The sequence below is a fragment of the Dendrobates tinctorius genome, unplaced genomic scaffold (genome assembly GCF_039654945.1).
Source record: "Dendrobates tinctorius isolate UK_male_01 unplaced genomic scaffold, ASM3965494v1 ptg000028l, whole genome shotgun sequence".
NCBI lineage: Eukaryota > Metazoa > Chordata > Amphibia > Anura > Dendrobatidae > Dendrobates > Dendrobates tinctorius.
Genome location: NW_027361696.1, coordinates 51,115,498 through 51,137,244, shown reverse-complemented (window position 1 = coordinate 51,137,244; position 21,747 = coordinate 51,115,498). Strand labels below are relative to the sequence as shown.

General features: G+C 47.8%; 1 protein-coding gene across 4 annotated transcripts in view; it reads left to right on the top strand.

Annotated features, from left to right (window-relative positions):
* LOC141085377 (guanylate-binding protein 3-like) overlaps positions 1-21,747 on the top strand; it is a 92,272-nt gene that overhangs the window by 38,178 nt on the left and 32,347 nt on the right. For 3 of the 4 annotated variants that reach the window (XM_073570678.1, XM_073570679.1, XM_073570682.1), the window contains exon 2: positions 9,605-9,717. The gene's annotated coding sequence lies outside the window, so the exon portion shown is untranslated. Of the gene's footprint in view, positions 1-9,217; positions 9,718-21,747 lie in introns of those variants that run through there. The other variant, XM_073570680.1, reaches the window with a different exon arrangement.

Sequence of the window (21,747 nt, the reverse complement as noted above, 5' to 3'; positions counted from 1 at the left end):
TAAGAGACTGTTTGTCATAGTGAGTACACTATATACTAAGGGACTGTGTTAGACATAGTGAGTACACTATATACTAAGGGACTGTGTTAGACATAATAAGCGATAATAATGTCTTCCTCCACCTCCCCCTGTTCCTAAGGCCATTATAAGTCCCCCTTCCCCCCATCCCAATCCCCCACACCCCTCATTGTCCTCCTCCCCTCGCATCCCATTATTGTCCTCTCCCTCACCCCATCATTGCCCTCTTCACCACCTCCATCATTTTCTTCTCCCCACCACTATCTTTGCTTTCTCCCCACCACTCCCATCATTGCCCATTCCACCACCTCCATCATTTCCTCCTCCTCCACCACCCCTATTATTGCCCTTCCACCACCACCATCATTGCATTCTCCCCCACCCCATCATCATTTTTTTTTCCCCCACCACCCCATCATTGCCCTCTCCATCACCCCATCATTGCCTTCACCCCATCACCCCATCATTGCCTTCTCCCCATCACTCCCATCATTGCCTTCTCCCCATCATCCCCATCATTGCCTTCTCCATCACCCCATCACTGCCTTCTCCCCATCACTCCCATCATTGCCTTCTCCCCATCACTCCCATCATTGCCTTCTCCATTGCCTTCTCCATCACCCCATCACTGACTTCTCCCCATCACTCCCATCATTGCCTTCTCCCCATCACCCTCATCATTGCCTGCTCCGTCACCCCATCACTGCCTTCTCCCATTCACTACCATCATTGCCTTCTCCCCATCACTCCCATCATTTCCTTCTCCATCACCCCATCACTGCCATCTCCCCATCACGCCCATCATTGCCTTCTCCCTATCACTCCCATCATTGCCTGCTCCATCACCCCATCATTGCCTTCTCCCCATCACTCCCCATCATTCCCATCATTGCCTTCTCCATCACCCCATCACTGCCTTCTCTCCATCACTCCCATGATCCCATCAATGCCTTCTCTCCATCACCCCCATCATGGCCTCCCATTATCCCATCATTGCCTTCTCCCATCACCCCAGGCATCATGGCCCTCGTCGGACCAGTTTCATCTGGCTCAAATTTTGTTTCATTCGGGTTTCACAAAACCTGATCTGACCAAAGTCGCTCAACTCTACTGGTGAGGCATCACCAACTCGAAGGCGACAACTCATCTCTCCTGAGGTCAGATGGTGTCCACCTCAACCATATTGGTTTGGACATTCTCTTGTCGGGGCTTCATGATGGGATAGAACAAGCTTTGTGCCTGATGGGTGGAGGTCAGAGTCCTGTGTAGTACTACTCAGGATCCTCCTTGGCTGTTTTCAATGAAAGAAGCACCGGAATGTTGCGACTAAGTAGGCTGACTTGCCTGTAAATGTTGCAGGGCATTTGGCTCCTGGACTTTTTGTTAAGTTTCAAGTGCTTCCTTTTATTGTTATAAATTTCTATAAGAAGAAATTAAAGCAGTGACCGACCTTCACCCATCAATTGCTTGTGTTTGCCTCGTTATTGTTAGATGGGATGTTTCTGGAGGGGGAGGGAGAGAGGGATCAATGGCGGGGGGGGTGTTTGCTGGGGTCGCTGCAGTCTGAATGCTCCTAGCAGTCACAGCTCTCCGGAGCGTGTGGGCCAGGTAGCAATACAGTAGTGATGGGTCATTCTCAAACGATTCAGTATAAAGAGCTGGCTACTTGCTGTGAACAATGGGAGCCAATACCCCAGTGAGAGCCACTAAATTCTCTCAATGGCTCTCACTGGGCGAGATATATATATCTCTCTGCACACAATATTATGAAACATGCCTAGAGAGAAACACCTAAGTCCATGGTAAGCAGCAGATGGAAGCAGTACAGCCAGGTGTGTACTGATGCACTGCAAAGCAAGCTGTCAAAATATCAGGACATACTTACAGCCGCAGCTCACCATGTACTGAGCCTGAGGCTGCCGAGATGATTAAAGTTAATTTCTTCCCATAGCTGAGCTTTCAATGTGGCTGCACAGCTGTAGAATGCCATTAAAGGGAATCTGTCACCTCATTTTTGCGCTGTATGTAAATTAGTTGGGTCCGGTCCGATGGGCGGTGTTTTTGCTCCTTCCCTCCACCCCTCCTTGGCCGCCGTACGCAATATTTCAGGTAATTTCCGTTGTGCTCGTCCATATTTTGCTTGTGCGCATTGCAATCTCCACTTGCTTGTGCGCAGTATGCTTTGCTGTTATGATTGAGTCACTGTAGGAGGCAAAAATAGAAATGCTAGCTAAATCCAGAAAACCAGAGAAGTTGGCAGCTATCGGATTGCAGACCCCTGAACCTATCAACAGTTGTTGCTAGGTTGATGCCCTAGGCCCCTCGATCACAGCCGGAGGACTACATAGCCTCAAGACAGAAAGGGAAATCTAAACTGCCCCAGAGCAGACCCTAAAGCAAAAGGCAGCCCCCCACATATAATGACGGTGAAGCAAGAAGAAGGAACAAAACACAGACAGAAAGATAGACTGAGCAAAGATGGGGCCCAAGCTAGCTTAGATAGGAAAGGACAGGAAGGCTGCTGTCTGCAATCCGTGAAAAACCCTATGAAAATAAGAGCCAACAAACTGACAGTAAAAAAGGCCCTGAAGACGCTAGGCTTCAAAAAAGGCTATGTCAGTACTCAGGAATATTCTGAAGACAGAGCAACAGGCAAAAGGAGATTCAGCTCACCCCAGCAGGGAATGGCAGAATCCAGAAAAGCAAGGAAAACAAAACACTAATGCAAAAAGGCAAAGCAGAAATCTTAGCTTTAGATGAGCAGGAATCAGACTGGTTTCCTAGAAGTCCACAGAGAAATCACCCGCAGGCCAGAAGGGCGTCGACAGCCTTATATCCAGTCATTAACTCCACTCAGCCAGTCATCATCATCAGCCCCAGGTGTTTGACAATCAGGCTCACTACCTTTCTTCACCAGAAGAGGGAGTTCCTCGGGCCTCAGTAGTGAAGGGGAAAATTAACTCACAACACTTTGCCCAACTGCAGGACATGCCTTTAATAATGCTACAGTTTTTGTGCAGTGGGGGTTTACTGAGGCTGGTGTGCTCATTGTAACAAGTCATGACTCTGAGAGAATCAAGGGCAGTGTGCTGTGGTCATCTGACCTGCGTCTCTATGTATCTCTACCCAGCAGAGATGACCACAGCAATGTTCAGGACCTTGAAAAGCTCCGTCCTCTGCTCCGCCCCCCTCTGAATGCTTAACCCCATAGATTCTCTATGGGGTTAAGGTCAGGCAACTTTGCTGGCCAATCAAGCACAGTGATACTGTTTTTAAACCAGGTATTGGAACTTTTGGCAGTGTGAACAGGTGCTTCCCTGCTTGGGAATGAAATTTCCATCTCCAAAAAGCTTGTCGACAGAGGGAAGCATGAAGTGCTCTAAAATTTCCTGGTAGACGGCTGTGATGACTTTGGTCTTGATAAAACACAGTGGACCTACACCAGCAGATGACATGGCTCCCCAAACCATCACTGATTGTGGACACTTCACACTAGACCTCAAACAGCTTGGATTGTCTGTCTCACCACTCTTCCTCCAGACTCTGGGACCTTGATTTCCAAATTAAATTCCAAAATTTCCTTTAATCTGAAAACAACACCTTGGACCACTGAGCAACAGTCCAGTTCTTTTTCTCCTTGGCCCAGGTAAGACACTTCTGGCGTTGTCTATTGGTCATGAGTGGCTTAACACAAGGAATGCGCCACTTGTAGCCAATGTCCTGGATTGGTCTGTGTGTGGTGGCTCTTGAAGCAATGACTCCAGCAGTCCACTCCTTGTGAATTTCCCCCAAATTTTTGAATGACCTTTTCTTAACAATCTTTTCAAGGCTGCGGTTATTCCGGTTGCTTGTGCACCTTTTTCTACCACACTTTTTCCTTCCACTCAACTTTCCATTAATATGCTTGGATACAGCACTCTGAACAGCCCGCTTCTTTAGCAATGACCTGTTGTGGCTTACTGTCCATGTGGAGTGTGTCAATGACTGCCTTCTGGACATCTGTCAAGTCAGAAGTCTTCCCCATGATTGTGGAGTTACTGAAACAGACTACGGGGCCTTTTTAACCGCTTTGGAAGCCTTTGCAGGTGTTTTTTGTTAATTATTCTAATTTACTGAGATAATGACTTTTGGGTTTTCATTGGCTGCAAGCCATAATCATCAACATTAACAGAAATAAACACTTGAAATAGATCACTATGTAAAGACTCTATATAATATATGAATTTCACTTTTTGTATTGAAGAACTGAAATAAATTAGCTTTTCAATGATATTCTAATTCTGTGAGAAGCACTTGTATGTGTGAGGAGTCGGGGGCAGTATTACCATATATGGAGAGATGAGGGGGCATCAGTCAGTACAGTACAGTGATGTTCTAGGCCGTTATAAAAAAAAGTTTTTCTTTTTCTTGTTTTTAATTTCTCTCTCCCCTCCATTCCTCGCTTTCTTTCTTTCACTCTCTCTTTTTTAACCTGTCTTATTTTTCTTGTTTTTAGCTTTTTTCTTTAATCAATAATAATCTTTATTTTTATATAACGATAACATATTCCACAGCGCTTTACAGTTTGCACACATTGTCATCACTGTCCCGGATGGGGATCACAATCTAGATTCCCTATCAGTGTGTCTTTGGAATGTGGGAGGAAATCAGAGTACCCGGAGGAAACCCACGCAAACACGGGGAGAACATACAAACTCCTTGCAGATGTTGTCTTTGGTGGGATTTGAACCCAGGAGCCCAGCGCTGCAAGGCTGCAGTGCGAGCCACTGTGCTGCCCTTTATCTCTCTATCTCCTCTCTCCCTCTGTCTTCTCCATCCCTTCCTCTCTCTTTACATTCTTGCCTTCCCCTTCCAACTTTCCTTTTCCATCTATCTCTCTTTTCTTACCTTCTTTTTCTTCCTTTTATTTTCTTTCTATTTCTTTCTCTCCATCTCTCCAACATCCCTCCCTCCTCTTTCCTCTCTTAATTCCTTCCCTTTTCTTCTATTCTTTTCCTTCTTTCTCTTCTAAGGGGGACAACCGTACCGCAGGTACCTGTGTGCCGGGTCCGGAAGTGTTAAGGCTGCATCCTCTGTTGTCTGGGGAAAGCAAGAGCACGCTGGACCTTCCCCCTGACTGATGGGGGTGGGGGATAAAAAGGAAAAGCGCGCGCAGCAGCACAGTTTGGCGCCAATCCAGGGCAGCGCACAGTCAGGGGAGCGGCACACTCCGCTCCCCCTCCCCACAGAGTACAGGTGCTGTGACCGGCCCCACCGTTTCCAGAGGGAACGCTGCCAGGAGAGGAGCTGTGCGTACTGCAGCAGTCCAGAGAGAGGAGTGCTTTGTCCTGAGAGCACCAGCATCACGCAGCACAGCCGCCACCAACAGCGTGTTTGGAATCTGGGTCATTCTATGCTTATGCGGCAACCCAGATTCTCACATTTGTCTCCAGAGGCTGTCCTTTTTCCCTGCTTCTGAGCATGCTCACAGGACGGGCCCTCATTGGAGTTCGGGAGTCAGGTGCTCAGGTCCTGCTCCTGATTTTACTGGTTTTGCTCAGGACTCTGGAGATTTCCGGCAGGTCCCGTACGCTATAAAAAGTGCGCATGGCCGCTATGCCATGCGCTAATATTTTCCATACTTGCTGCTGTGTGTTTGGTGATGGATGCTTGGACTGGTGAATGACTTATTAAGAAACCCCTTCCCTATGATATTATGTTTGTGTGAGTGATTGGGATATAGCAAATGCCCGCACTAGCGCCAGCGCGCTCAAGCTCCACCTATTGCCGCAGCCAGCGTCCTGCTTTGTGCCTGCTATATTGTGCCTGCAGCCTGCTTTTGGCGTTCGCAGTTGCGACGCCGTGCACACGCCTACTAACGGTAAGTCCTTTCAGTTGTAGTGCCGTTCTTAACTACTCCGGCTCTGGCTACCGCACGTGTGCCACTGAGTGTCTGTGAAGTTAATACAGACTCAGCTTTTTTTGTATTTGTGTTTTTTGGGTACAGCTCTGTGAGTTTTAACAGAGCTTGCTTTCGTGCACCAGGTTCAGATTTCCCTGTGCACATTACCGTCCCTGTGCTTTGCCTATTTAGCAGCGGTTAGTACACCTGCCGCACGGTGGACCCAGGGCGGCGAACACATTTTATTTATATTTTTTTAAACGTGTTCCGCCGCAACATAATACTAGCGCCAGGGTCTGGCTAAAAATGGCAGATCAGCAGCAACTGTTGCAATGCGTGCGACAGCTTGAGGCTCGCTTGGCTACCCTTGAGAGGGCCCTCGCAGCTTCGCAGGCCACGGATGCTGCTGTCCAGGCACTTACGGACGTGGTGGGACGTATGGCCATGTCCACCCTTGCGCCGACAGTTACCCGCCTCCCGTTACCTGAGAAATAGTCTGGGGATGGCGCCTCCTGCAGGGGTTTTATCAGCCAGTGCTCGATCCATCTGGAGCTGCTGGCTGCGCAATTCCCTACAGAACGGGCCAAGGTGGCCTTTATTATATCCCTACTGTTGGGCAAGGCGCTGGAATGGGCAACTCCACTTTTGGAGCGTGGTGACCTGGATGTTCGGACCGTGGCTAGTCTGCTTACCACTATCAAGCAGGTGTTTCTGGGTCCACGGGTTACCCACGATACCTCTCTCCAATTGCTTGCCTTGTCTCAAGGATCACTTTCAGTAAGTCGGTACACCATCCGTTTTCGGACACTGGCGTCTGAGTTAGAGTGGTCTGACAAGGCACTCATCCCAGTTTTTTGTAGAGGACTAGCCGAGCACGTGAAGGATGCTCTCTCCACTAGAGAGATCCCTACCACTCTGGAGGAGCTAATCTCCATCTCCTCCCATATCGACCTCCGTTTTTCGGAGCGTGGTTTGGAGCGTGCTCACACCAAACGTAGAGGTACTCCGGCTCCCAAATTTTTTGAGCCTTTGGATCTGCCCGAGCCAGAGATTCTACCCCCCAAGCCCATGGAGGTGTCTCGCACCATTTCGGAGACATGTCCGGTGCAAGAGACCATGTGCGGTTGTCACCATCTGCCTGCTGCTTCTCAGGAAGACAGCGCCCCGCAATGGTCTGATTGCGAATCGGTAGGCGAGACTTTTGTCCCTCCTCGCCAGTGGCCTAAAGTTCTCGCGTGGGCACACGCGCCCAATGCGGATGGCCATCGTGGCTATATGCAGACCACGAAGTCACTGGCCGGTTCTTATTGGTGGCCGCACAGGGCTCGGGATGTAAAAAAATTCATTCGGGCATGCATCCTATGTGCTCGGGATAGCCTTCCCGAACGGAGAGTGGCTACGCCCGCTGAAACACGGCAGCCTTCTCCTAAAACTCCCATTGTCTCCCGGGTGTCCCTCCTGAGACCTGGTGATCTGGTCTCCCCCGATACCGTCCGCATCTCCCGGTTTTTGGTTTCACCTACCGGGAGATCAGGCTCGCCTTTTGACGAGTCTGGGACCTGTGCAGCTGTCGGGCACAGGCTGGTGGATCGGAGGGTTCAGGGAGGAAGGGGCCCTAGGAGGGGGGTAATGTTAGGAATCTGGGTCATTCTATGCTTATGCAGCAACCCAGATTCTCACATTTGTCTCCAGAGGCTAAGTCCTTTTTCCCTGCTTCTGAGCATGCTCACGGGACGGGCCCTCATTGGAGTTCGGGAGTCAGGTGCTCAGGTCCTGCTCCTGATTTTATTGGTTATGCTCGGGACTCTGGAGATTTCCGGCAGGTCCCATACGCTATAAAAAGTGCGCATGGCCGCTATGCCATGCGCTAGTATTTTTCTATACTTGCTGCTGTGTGTTTGGTGATGGATGCTTGGACTGGTGAATGACTTATTAAGAAACCCCTTCCCTCTGATATTACGTTTGTGTGAGTGATTGGGATACAGCCAGTGCTCAGCGGTTTTTGTATTTGTGTTTTTTGGGTACAGCTCTGTGAGTTTTAACAGAGCTTGCTTTCGTGCACCAGGTGCAGTTTTCCCTGTGCACATTACCGTCCCTGTGCTTTGCCTATTTAGCAGCGGTTATTACACCTGCCGTACGGTGGACCCCGGGCGGCGAACACGTTTTATTTATATTTTTTTAAACGTGTTCGGCCGCCGTAACACAGCGGGGACCAGAGAAAAGGAGAAGTGCAGTGTGAGCCCAGTGACTACCAGAGAGTGGGAGACATGCAGTGTGTGCCCGGTGACTATCAGAGTACAGTGCACACATAAGAGTGACCGGGTATGGGACAGACACTTGCGCCCTGACTTTGCCAGTGTATATTTGCCGAGCCACGTCGGGCTCGTACAGGACTGTGGCCCGCACCATTGTCAGCCACTGCAATATATGGACTAGGGGCAGCGCAAGGTACCGGAGACTGACCGCTGCCGCCAGAAGATGGGGCATTGATGCCCACAGGACCCCATTGGGAAAAATCACCAAGCAGCTGTTGATGGCGCTATTGACTTCATAGTCTGAGGGACTACTGACTTGCTAGCCGTATTCACTGGAACTGCCATTACCTGATCCTTTATTCTTTAACTCAGAATATCCTTTGCAAAATGTATTGTTTAATCCTCTGTTTAACTGTGACCCTCCCTGCGTGGCGTATCCCCATTATTAAAAATTGTTAACCCTTGCTCTGCCTCCTGTCCGTCACTGCAACCTGCTCACACTCATTTGCTCCCTCTTTTTTGTCCTTCCTTCTTTTTCTTGTTTTTATCTATTATTCTCTCTCTCTCCCTCTCTCCTCCATTCCTCCCTTTCTTTCCTTCCTTCCTTTTCCTTCTTTCTTTATTTCTTTCTTTTGTTTGTTCTTTTCACCTGTCTTCTTTTTATGGTTTTTATTTCTCTCTCTCCTTTGTCGCTCCCTTCCTTGTGTACTTTTGCTTCTTTTGCTCCTTCATTCTCTCTTTATGGCCACGCTTTTTCTTGTTTTGTTTTTTTTTTGTAATTTTGGCTTTCTCTGTCCTCTATCCCTCCCTATCTTTCCTTCCTTCTCTATCTTTCTTTTCTTTCTGTCTCTCTCTTTCCTTCCTTTTCCTTCTTCCTCTTCTTTTTTTGTCCGTTCTTCTTTTTCTTGTCTTTCTTTCTCTCTTTCTCACTCTCTACCCCTCCCTCTCTCCTTTGTCACTCCCTTCCTTCTATACTTTTATTTTTTTCTCTACTTCATTCTCTCTTTTTGTCCTTCCTTCTTTTTCCTGTTTTTTTTTGTCTTTCTCTCTCCTCCATACCACCCTCTTTCCTTCCTTCCTTCTCTCTTTTCCTTCTGTCTCTCTTTCCTTCCTTTTCCTTCTTTCTCTCCTTTGTTCTCTTTTTTACCTGTCTTTTTCGTGTCTTTATCTCTTTCTCTCTCCCTATCCCTCCCTCTCTCCTTTGTCCCTCTCTTCATTCTATGCTTTTCTTTCTTTCTCTCTCTCTCTCTCTCTCTCCTTCATTCTTTCATTTTGTCCTTCCTTCTTATTCTTATCTTTTTTTCTTTCACTCTCTCCTCCTTCCCTCCCTCCCATTCCTTTCTTCCGCCTTTCTCTCTCTTTTCCTTCTGTGTCTCTCCTCCCTCCCACCCTTTTTTTTTGTCTTTCTTATAAGTTGAACACAGCTATAATATTTATATATTTTATGTAGTTTCAGATTTTGAGCCTTCTGGATACTTTTACTTTCACTTTCAACATATAAATAACTAAGAAAAGTGCGACGATCACATTCAATTCTGGGCACAGACTGAGAGCAGATCTCCGGTAGGTACAGATGCTTATATCAAGTTCTTTCTTTCTTTCTCTTTAGCTTAAATTTAATGTGGGGTGAAATTCTTGCATTTAGCTTTTTATTACACAACTGTGAATTAGGAAACCCTTAACATGAACATTAATATAAAGATATATGTATGATATAGACTTAAAAGGGGTTGTTTAATGACCGACATAACCATCGATCCGATGAGGATCTCACCCCGCCAGGGCACCAGTCGGAAATGTGGGACGCCGAACCTCTGCTCATGAAGTTGGGTCCTAAAAGTGATCCGCATTCTGGTTTTGAGGGTTTATGATATAGGAAACATGTACAGCACCATGGAATAAATGGTGCTATATAAATAAATAATAATATTAACAAGAACTGTTCCACTGCAGTGTAGGAGCTGAGCTAGGAAGCTGCTATTACAAGCTACAGGCACAGTGAGGTGCTGATTCTTTAGGCCACACATCTCTACAGATAAATCTCTGCAAAAGTAAACTGCAACAATTACAGGAAAATTCCCAGTTCTCACTACTACTGCTGTAATGTATAGAACTGTATGATAGCAAACTAATGGATGTGTCTGATAACAAGTATCCAGCATCAGAATTGTAAATGCTGCTCTAAGTACAACCCAAGATCCATATAAGTAATCATGTAATGTATGTATAACTCCTCCAGCAGAATAGTGAGTGCAGCTCTGGGGTATAATACAGGAAGTAACTCAGGATCAGTAATGTAATGTATGTACATTTTGACTGCACCAGCAGAATAGTGAGTGCAGCTCTGGAGTATAATACAGGATGTAACTCAGGATCAGTAATGTAATGTATGTACATTGTGACTGCACCAGAAGAATAGTGAGTGCAGCTCTGGAGTATAATACAGGATGTAACTCAGGATCAGTAATGTATGTACACAGTGACTGCACCAGCAGAACAGTGAGTGCAGCTCTGAGGTATAATACAGGATGTAACTCAGGAACTCAGGATCAGTAGAGGATCGGTCATGTATGTACACAGTGACTGCACCAGCAGAATAGTGAGTGCAGCTCTGTTCAGCTGTTGCGCATTCTGGTAACTGGGTGTGATCGTTACTGATCCTGCTGTGTGCTCCTGTGCCCCAGAGAACCATCACCTCTCCACAGGGTCGGACTGGGGTGTGTAGGGCCCACCAAGGGAATGAATTTTAGGGGCCCACCTACAGTAATGTACAACTCAACATTTAGGCTTTGAGACCGCAGACTTACACCATGGGTTCTTTTGCCGTATATCCCACTCCAAATCTGCATCATTTCAGCATCCTAATTCTACTAAAAGCTGCACCGTTGTTCATATGCTGCAGATCTTTCCGCACTACAATTCATTTAATCCTTTAGGGCCGCAGGCCTGTTTTCACCTTAATGCCCAGGCCATTTTTTTGCAACTCTGACCTGCGTTACTTTGAAGTTAAAAAGTAACCCCATTTTGGAATCTACACCCCCAAGGATTGACGTAGGGGGTATAGTGATCACTTTGTCCCAACAAGCGTTCCATGGTAGATGCTACACAGCCCAGCCAATCGAAGCGTTCGGATCTGCAGGGGGGGCTAAAATTCGCCCGGACATGCCGGTCTTAGCGGCGAAAGCCTCACGGTACCCGTGCGATTAGCTGCGGGGACCGACGGAACCCCTCGCCGTACATTAGTACAATAGTGGACATTTTAATTTAGAGACTTGGAGAAAAGATGTCTGAACACAAGGATGTCAGCGCCATCACCGCACATACAAGAACCAAACAGAAGAATCCAGAAGAGGGATCATTAATGGCAATGGCAGGCCTGGCATAGCATACAGTACACCACATATCCCTACATACAGTATTATGGGCACCGCATAGTCCTTCATACAGAATTATGGGCACCGCATAGTTCTCCATACAGAATTATGGGGCACCACGTATCTCTCCAAACAAAATTATGGGCACCACATAGTCCTCCATACAGAATTATGGGACACCATGTAGTCCTCCATACAGAATTATGGGCACCACATAGGCCTCCATACAGAATTATGGGACACCACGTATCTCTCCATACAAAATTATGGGCACCACATAGTCCTCCATACAGATTTATGAGACACCATGTAGTCCTCCATACAGAATTATGGGCACCACATAGGCCTCCATACAGAAATATGGACACCACATAGTCCTCCATACAGTATTATGGGCACTACATAGTCCTCCATACAGAATTATGGGCACCACATAGTCCGCCATACAGAATTATGGGCACCACATAGTCCTCCATACAGTATTATGGGCACCGCATAGTCCTCCATACAGTATTATGGGCACCGCATAGTCCTCCATACAGTATTATGGGCACCGCATAGTCCTCCATACAGTATTATGGGCACCGCATAGTCCTCCATACAGTATTACGGGCACCGCATAGTCTTCCATACAGTATTATAGGCACCACATAGGCCTCCATACAGAATTATAACATTTCATTACTGATCCTGAGCTACCTGCTGTATTACTTTCCAGAGCTGTAGTTCACATCCGTCTCTCCCTTGTGGGATGATAGAATGTACAGCTGCAGGAGCAGCGCTCCCCGTAACATAGGAGTATTACAGCTCCAGGCTGTGTAACCTGTGCATTCACCCTCCCACCCCCTGTAATTACTCAGCGCTCCCTCCTGTGCTCCTCCGGTTGGTGCACGGCTTGTAGGAATGATTGTATAATCCTGGGACCTTATAAGATGAGAATTTCACAACCCGACTAGCGCTCAGAAAACGCCCAGCGGAGATTCAGGCAGCAAAACCTTCATGCAGGATTATCCAGCCAACCAGACATGGACTTGCAGTCAATTCACCAGCCTCATCAGGTCCGCTAATGCAGGCAGATTGGAATGTGAATTCTGCTGATATATTTCCTTGAAGTTATACTGACACGGACGGCCATTTCTTGTGTACAGCGCAAAACATATTGTGGCCTGTACAAAACTCAGGTGCATGCAGAGCGTAGCGGCACAGAGAAGAGAGCGTTGGCACAGGCAGAGGAAGGGTATGTGCACATGTTGCAGATTTGGCTGTGAATCCGCAGCAGTTTTCCATGCGGTGTACAGTACCATGTTATCCCATGGAAAACCAAATCCGCTGTGCACATGCTGCGGAAAATTCTACGCAGATTTGTTGCGGTTTATTTTCTGCAGCATGTCACTTCTTTGTACGGAATCCGCAGCGTTTTTACACCCATTCCATTATAGGAATACGCAGGTGTAAAAACGCAGGCCAAATCTGCACAAAATCTGCACTAAATCTGCAGGTAAAGCACAGGTCATTTTACCTGCGGATTCAGCCAAATCCGCAGCACAATCCACAACGTGTGCACATACCCAAAGAGAAGAGAGCGGCGGCAGGGAAAGGGCAGAGCGCAGCTGAGGGGACAGGGCAGAGCGCAGCTGAGGGGACAGGGCAGAGCGCAGTGACAGGGTAGAGCGCAGCTGAGGGGACAGGGCAGAGCGCAGGGACAGGGCAGAGCGCAGCTGAGGGGACAGGGCAGAGTGCAGGGACAGGGCAGAGCGCAGCTGAGGGGACAGGGCAGAGTGCAGGGACAGGGCAGAGTGCAGCTGAGGGGACAGGGCAGAGCGCGGGGACAGGGCAGAGCGCAGGGACAGGGCAGAGCGCAGGGACAGGGCAGAGTGCAGTGACAGGGCAGAGTGCAGCTGAGGGGACAGGGCAGAGTGCAGCTGAGGGGACAGGGCAGAGTGCAGCTGAGGGGACAGGGCAGAGCGCGGGGACAGGGCAGAGTGCAGGGACAGGGCAGAGCGCAGGGACAGGGCAGAGCGCAGGGACAGGGCAGAGTGCAGTGACAGGGCAGAGTGCAGCTGAGGGGACAGGGCAGAGTGTAGCTGAGGGGACAGGGCAGAGTGCAGCTGAGGGGACAGGGCAGAGCGCGGGGACAGGGCAGAGCGCGGGGACAGGGCAGAGTGCAGGGACAGGGCAGAGCGCAGCTGAGGGGACAGGGCAGAGTGCAGGGACAGGGCAGAGTGCAGCTGAGGGGACAGGGCAGAGTGCAGCTGAGGGGACAGGGCAGAGCGCGGGGACAGGGCAGAGTGCAGGGACAGGGCAGAGTGCAGCTGAGGGGACAGGGCAGAGCGCGGGGACAGGGCAGAGTGCAGGGACAGGGCAGAGCGCAGTGACTGGGCAGAGTGCAGCTGAGGGTACAGGGAAGAGCGCAGGGACAGGGCAGAGTGCAGCTGAGTGGACAGGGCAGAGCGCAGGGACAGGACAGGGCAGAGCGCAGGGACAGGACAGGGCAGAGCGCAGGGACAGGACAGGGCAGAGCGCAGGGACAGGACTAGGTGACGCCATATTATGTAGGATATGTAAATTGAAACAGGCGGGGGATTAGTTATAAAAGGAGGGTGAAGCTAGGGTAAGAGGGCATGGATCCATATTGAATATTTGCCCATGGCACGGCAGCATAAATTGTGCTCAGCTTTCTCAGCTTTAGGTATTCTGAAAATGCGTGTCTAATAAATGAGATGTGATGTGACAATAGGCGCTTATGTGGTGTACAGGAGTCTGTTATTCTGCAGCGTGTAAGTTGCAGGCACTGACAGAAAAGTTAGGCGGTGCTCACGTCTGTCCAGACCTTCCACATATCTGTACTGTTTTTGGAACAGACAAATGGGGTACCGTAAGTGATCATCAGTCATGCAAATGGAAACAGAGGGGACAGAGGCACTCACCACCTCTTCTAGCATGTCTCTTGCAGCCCCAGGCCGGTGCTTATTCCATCTTCAATCTCACCTCTGTTCTACTTCCTGCTTTCAGCATCCACGTGGTTCAGCTGAGCCGCTCATTACATATGCGCATATGTAATCAGCCGCTCATTACTTATGCGCATAGGTAATGAGCGGCCGCTGAATACAGAAAGATAGAACATCGCTGAGATTGAAGATGGAATAAGCACAGGGGGCTGCAAGAGACATGCTAGGAGAGGTGACTGTGATTCACAGGTACCAGCAGCTGGGCCGCGAGCGGGCTTGTTCAGTGACATTCATGGTCGGGCGGGGGCGGGGCCCACCGAGGGATCCAATGGTACCTCGGTGGGCCAGTCCGAGCCTGCCTCTCCACTTGGGGACTTGCTCTCTCTCCTACCCAGGGATGGAGTGGGTTTCCTGGGATGAGCACTCGAGCCAAGTCCCAGACTTCTGCCTCTGGGACAAGGCCAGTGGGGAGCAGGAGAAACCAACAACTGGCCTGCACATCAGAGGACAAGGGGGGTGAGATGCTCCACCAGGAGTCGCAGCAATGAGGCTCCTACTCCCTTCCTGGTGTGGGAAGAACGGCCCCCACCAAGTGTCCGGGCCGGAACCAAGGGGACCGTCATCTAGGTTTTGGGGGAAACTGTTCCCGGGGGACAGAGTTCAGGGACGGACCGCTGAGATGGACAGATGGGCTGGGGGAGGAGACAGTATTAAAGGGGCAGGGAGTGCTAGTCACGATGAGTCAGCAGACTGGGACAGAAGCAGCAGGAGACCGTGGGAGCGACTGAGAGCAAAAGCGACTCACCAGTGCCAGGGGAGACGCCAACTCCTAGAAAACTAAGCCTTCGAAGCCTTATGGAGCCAGACGATGACGCAGGCTCAACACCTCCTGCATTCGGTCCTATTTTGCTTTTGCCACTACCATCAGATCCACCACCAACACCATCATTACCAGCTGCCAACCCCCGCCCAATTCCACGGCCTCTTCCACCAGCCTTCCTCATTTTTGGTAGAAATGTAGACAAAATCCAACAAACTATATAGTAATGTAAAACAAGGTACAAGGTGTCTATAGGACAGGGGAGATTTAGATTTTCTGCAGACACTTGTGGACACTTGGATTGTGTGAGGCCCACTGAATATCAGAGTGCTATGTCACAGGCTCGATGGCACAGGTGTGGAAAAAGTGACTACAGGAAAGGGAGATTTTGAATTTCTGCAGACACTTGTGGACACTGGACACTTTTGGATTGTGTGAGGCCCACTGAATATCAGAGCGCTATGTCACAGGCTCGATGGCACAGGTGTGAAAAAAGTGACTACAGGATAAGGGAGATTTTGAATTTCTGCAGACACTTGTGGACACTGGACACTTGGATTGTGTGAGGCCCACTGAATATCAGAGCGCTATGTCACAGGCTCGATGCAGCAGGTGTGAAAAAAGTGACTACAGGATAAGGGAGATTTTGAATTTCTGCAGACACTTGTGGACACTGGACACTTCTGGATTGTGTGAGGCCCACTGAATATCAGAGCGCTATGTCGCAGGCTCGATGGCACAGGTGTGAAAAAAGTGACTACAGGATAAGGGAGATTTTGAATTTCTGCAGACACTTGTGGACACTGGACACTTTTGGATTGTGTGAGGCCCACTGAATATCGGAGCGCTATGTCACAGGCTCGATGGCACAGGTGTGAAAAAAGTGACTACAGGATAAGGGAGATTTTGAATTTCTGCAGACACTTGTGGACACTGGACACTTGGATTGTGTGAGGCCCACTGAATATCAGAGCGCTATGTCACAGGCTCGATGCAGCAGGTGTGAAAAAAGTGACTACAGGATAAGGGAGATTTTGAATTTCTGCAGACACTTGTGGACACTGGACACTTTTGGATTGTGTGAGGCCCACTGAATATCAGAGCGCTATGTCACAGGCTCGATGGCACAGGTGTGAAAAAAGTGACTACAGGATAAGGGAGATTTTGAATTTCTGCAGACACTTGTGGACACTGGACACTTTTGGATTGTGTGAGGCCCACTGAATATCAGAGCGCTATGTCACAGGCTCGATGGCACAGGTGTGAAAAAAGTGAATTGTAGAATTGGGCAGAATAGGAATCTCCCTAGAGTGTAGGTCTGTAAGAACGGGACAAGTCCTCCACTTATCCTTCCACAGTGACACACAGATAGCTTCACTGTGGCTGTGATACACAGGAGCGTCGGAACGCTCGAAGACTACATCGACTCTTCAGCAGCTGGGCCCAGCGGCTGCTCCGCCGAAGAACCACCGTCCAGCATGCCGAGGGACGTCACGACGGCTAAGTTGACTATATAGTTAAGGACCCGTAGTCTGCCATACCGCGTCCCTATAGTGACCGGCTTTCGCCAGACGTAGTCGTGTTCTACTATGGTTGTGTTTGCTTGTATGGAGCCCCTGCGAGGGCAACTCTTGTTACCCCTTTGGTTGGTCAGGCTGTGACTGAGGATAGTTACCTCTAGGCCTATAAACGTTATTATAAAAAGCACCAAACCATCTCGCGACTCGTCACTGCATCCTGCGTGCCTGCAAGTACTACACTGGATCTTTGTAGTATTAAGTCAGAGTGGTGGGAGATGTTCAAGAAAAGGGTGGTGAGATTCTTCCGCCAGCTCTCGAGCCTCAGGAGTCTGAGCAGATACCACCTGTATCAGGGTCTTAGGAGGAAACTCAAGCATCTTGTCTCAACTGGATGTAGCCGAGAGGATATCTCCAGAGTGAAATCTTTGCTTATGAGGTGTCAGTGCGATAGACATGCCATCTTTGGTTTTTGAGAGGGATTATGGGAAGTACAGCTCACTCGACCCTTACAGAAACTGCAAGATGTCAGTGAATAGTAAAGTGGTTACAGAACTGGTCGACACTGCTGGGTCCCTGAGGTAATCCAGATCAGGGATCCTGGAGATTGTCAGATCCTTCTACTCGCGCCTCTTGGGGGAAAAAGGATCTTAATTGGGATGAAATGTCAGCTTTCCTGGCTGAAACTGTCCCCGAACCAGGGGTAGACCCCTCTCTTGACGTTTTGACAGAGATGATCAGGGAAGAGGAAGTTAAGTTGACGATTGAAGGGCTTGCCCAAAAAAAATCACCCGGTCCAGATGGCTTAACAACTGAGTTCTATAAGATCTTTAAGAACGCTTTGGTTCCTGTTTTGAATTTGCTTTCTGGCCTACCTCTGGTTACTAGTGAAGGTAGTGGAGCTGGTTATATTGACAGAGGGGTCGCGAGTTCTCTTTCCAGGCTCTCTCTGGTGGTTACTGGAGGTAATGGAGCTGACCTAATTAACAAAGGCCTGCCACCTGATAATGAGGAGGACGATTGGAGATCTGGAGTTTCTGACTGGATTTAAGACAGCCAACTCCCTCTATCCCTGCTGGTGATTTTTTCCTGCCTCCTGAGGTCTTAGTTTCCAGCTCAGTCCCTGCATGCTCAGCTAAGTGTTCTTTTGCTATTGTTCACATTTGATCTGGTTTTGTCTATTTCAGTTTTGTGCGGTCAGCCAGCTCCGGCTGGGGCTGTGCTGAATTTCCATCCTTATGATACTACTTGTGCGAGTTTGTTTTTGTCCTTTATTAGATTGGCCTCTTTTTGCTCTGCTTTCAAAATATACCAGAGTGCTGATATAGTGGCGAAGTCTAGTGACTTCAGTATTTTTCTATCAGACGTGTTGGACATTTTTTGCAGGGTTTTTTGCGTGATTGCAGACAGTGTCTTTCCTTTCCTGTCTAGTTAGTGTGGGCCCCATCGTTTGCTCAGTCTATTTTCCTACCTGCGTTAGTGTTTTCATCTTGTCTCACCGACAATATATGTTTGGGGGCTATCTATTCCTTTGGGGTCTTCTCTGGGGCAGTTTAGATTTCCCCTTTCTTGCTTTAGGCTTATTTAGTTCTCCGGCTGTGTCGAGGCGTCTAGGATTATCATAGGTACGCTCCACGGCTACTGCTAGTTGTGTGGCTAGGATCAGGGGTCTGCAATCCGCTTAGTTACCAACCTCTCTGGTTTTCTGTGGCTTAGCTTGGTCTTGCGCTCCTCCTTGGTGACCCAATCATAACAGAATACAAAAAAACACGGCACTCCAGAGAAAAACAGAGGAGAATTGGTGCTTAAGTAAGGTTTCCAACCCATAGACATATACAAAATTACTTGTCACTCAAAATCGGAGAAGCAATTTTTTCTTTATTGTGCATCCAGACAAAAATAGACTCATATCATATGAACGTTTTCGGTCCAACAACGGACCTTCATCAGAAAGGTCTTTTTTTCTTTCTTTAGAGTAGACTGTAAGAGATACAGTAGGGTAAAAGATATCCTAAGGCAGGAATGCCTCTCATGGCGGCACCCTGGATTGTTTCAGCGGCCTCTTAGCGCTGCAGCCCCTTGCAGATACTGCTCCAGACAGCGCGGCTTCTCTCTCCCTAAGGCCTGCTTCATCCAGTCACATTGTTTCTAGCCCCTTTGATAGACTCGAGCTCCAGTCATTACAAAATAAACAGGATTTCATTCCTGCCTTAGGATATCTTTTACCCTACTGTATCTCTTACAGTCTATTCTAAAGAAACAAAAAGACCTTTCTGATGAAGGTCTGTTGTTGGACCGAAAACGATCATATGATATGAGTCTATTTTTGTCTGGATGCACAATAAAGAAAAAATTGCTTCTCCGATTTTGAGTGTCAAGTAATTTTGTATATGTATATATACCAATCATAACAGAATCACCAGCCTAAACTGCAGATTCTAGGGTACTCAAAAGCAGGAGAGAATTGTAAAAAAAAAAAAAAAGTGTCAGAATTTTTTTTTTTTAATATATTTTTTCCTCTTTTTCTCTGGGGCCGTAGGAGGATTTTTTCTTTAATGGAGATTAAGCAATTGTCTGATCGTGTTGAACAGCTCGCTGCTGAAGTGCAGGGAATTTCTGCCTATCTCACTCAATCATCTGCTGTTGAACCAAAAATCCCTACTCCTGATGTGTTTTCTGGGGATCGGTCTAAATTTTTGAATTTTAAGAATAATTGTAAACTATTTCTTGCCTTGAAGTCTAACTCATCGGGGAGCTCTGTGCAGCAGGTTAAAATTGTCATCTCCATGTTGTGCGGCAATCTCCAGTATTGGGCTTTTTCTCTGACACCTTCAGATCCTATTCTGACTAATGTGGATGCATTTTTTCAAGCCTTGGGGTTGTTGTATGATGAACCTAATGCTATTGATCAAGCTGAGAAAACCCTATTGGCATTGAACCAGGGTCAGTATTCTGCAGAATTATACTGTCAAAAATTCCAAAAGTGGGCGGTCCTTACTACATGGAATGACGGTGCCTTAGCAGCGCTCTTTCGGAAGGGTATGGCAGAAACCATAAAAGATGTTATGGTGGGATTTCCTGTTCCCTCTGGTCTTGATGATTCTATGTCACTAGCCATTAAAGTTGATCGGCGTTTACGTGAACGTAAAACTATACGAGAGGCGTTGCCGCCTTTTGAACGAATGTCTGAACCCATGCAATGTGATAGGGTTTTGTCTAGGGCGCAACGTCAGAAGTTTAGAAGGCGTGATAAGCTGTGTTTTTTCTGTGGAGACGCCTCTCATATTATTTCTGTCTGCCCTAAATGAGAAAAATGTTTTGCGCACACATTTGCTGTGATTCAGGAGCAGCTTTGAATCTGATGGATTTAGACTTTGCTAAACATTGTAGTTTTCCCATGATACCCCTGCGGACTCCTATCCCTTTGAGGGGTATTGATGCTACTCCTTTGGCGGAGAATAAACCCCAGTTTTGGACTCAGGTGATAATGCTGGTCGCCCCGGACCACCAAGAAAATTGTAAATTTTTGGTGTTGCACAATTTACATGATACTATTGTTCTGGGTTTTCCCTGGTTGCAGACTCATAATCCTGTATGGGATTGGAAATCTGTGTCTGTGGTAAGTTGGGGTTGTCAATGTGTTCTTAGTGACACTCCTGCTTTCTCCACCTCTCCCTAGTCTCATGATATTCCTGATTATTTGGCTGATTTTTCTGATGTATTTAGTGAGAGTAAGTCTGCGTCTTTGCCTCCTCATAGGAGTTATGACTGTGCAATTGAGTTAATGCCCGGGTGTAAATTTCCCTAGGGTCGGCTTTTCAACTTATCGGTACCCGAACATGATGCTATGCGATCTTATATCAAGGAGTCATTGGAGAAGGGTCATATTAGACCATCCTCTTCACCATTAGGTGCTGGGGGGTTTTTTGTGGCCAAGAAAGATGGTTCATTAAGGCCTTGTATTGACTATCGTTCCCTTAACAAAATCACTGTTAAATATCAGTACCCGTTACCCCTGATTTCTGATATATTTTCCAGAGTTAAAAGTGCCTGCTGGTTTACCAAGCTTGACCTCAGGGGAGCGTATAATCTTATTCGCATCAAGCACGGGGATGAATGGAAGACGGCATTTAATACTCCGGAGGGACATTTTGAGTACCTGGTGATGCCTTTTGGGCATTTATCTGGATGATATTTTGATCTTTTCCAGTGATTGGGATTCTCATGTGGAACATGTCCGGACTGTGTTCCAGAGTGTGAGGGAAAATTCCCTGTATGTTAAGGGATCAAAGTGCCTCTTTGGTGTACAGAGGATTTAATTTTTGGAATTTATTTTGTCCTCGTCAGCTATTGAAATGGACCCGGCCAAGGTACAGGCCATGTATGATTGGGTTCAGCCCACTTCTTTGAAGGCTCTCCAGAAGTTTTTGGGTTTTGCTAATTACTATCGTAAATTTATAAGTAATTTTTCTAGTATTGTCAAACCACTGACTGATCTGACCAAAAAGGGCGCTGATGTGGTGAATTGGTCTCCAGAGGCAGTCTCGGCATTTCAAGAGCTTAAGCGGAGATTCACTTCTGCTCCGGTTCTACGGTAACCTGATGTCTCACTCCCATTTCAGGTGGAGGTAGATGCTTCTGAGATTGGTGCAGGAGCCGTTTTGTCCCAAAAAGATCCGGTGACTTCTAAAATGAATGCCTGTGCTTTCTTTTCTCGAAAATTCTCCCCATCTGAACGTAACTATGATGTGGGGAATTGGGAATTGTTGGCCATGACATGGGCAATTGAAGAGTGGAGACATTGGTTGGAGGGAGCTAGACATCAAGTTGTGGTCCTCACCGACCACAAGAATTTGATTTATCTTGAATCAGCCAAACGCTTGAATCCTAGACAGGCTAGGTGGGCACGCGTTTTAATTTTGTGGTCTCTTTTC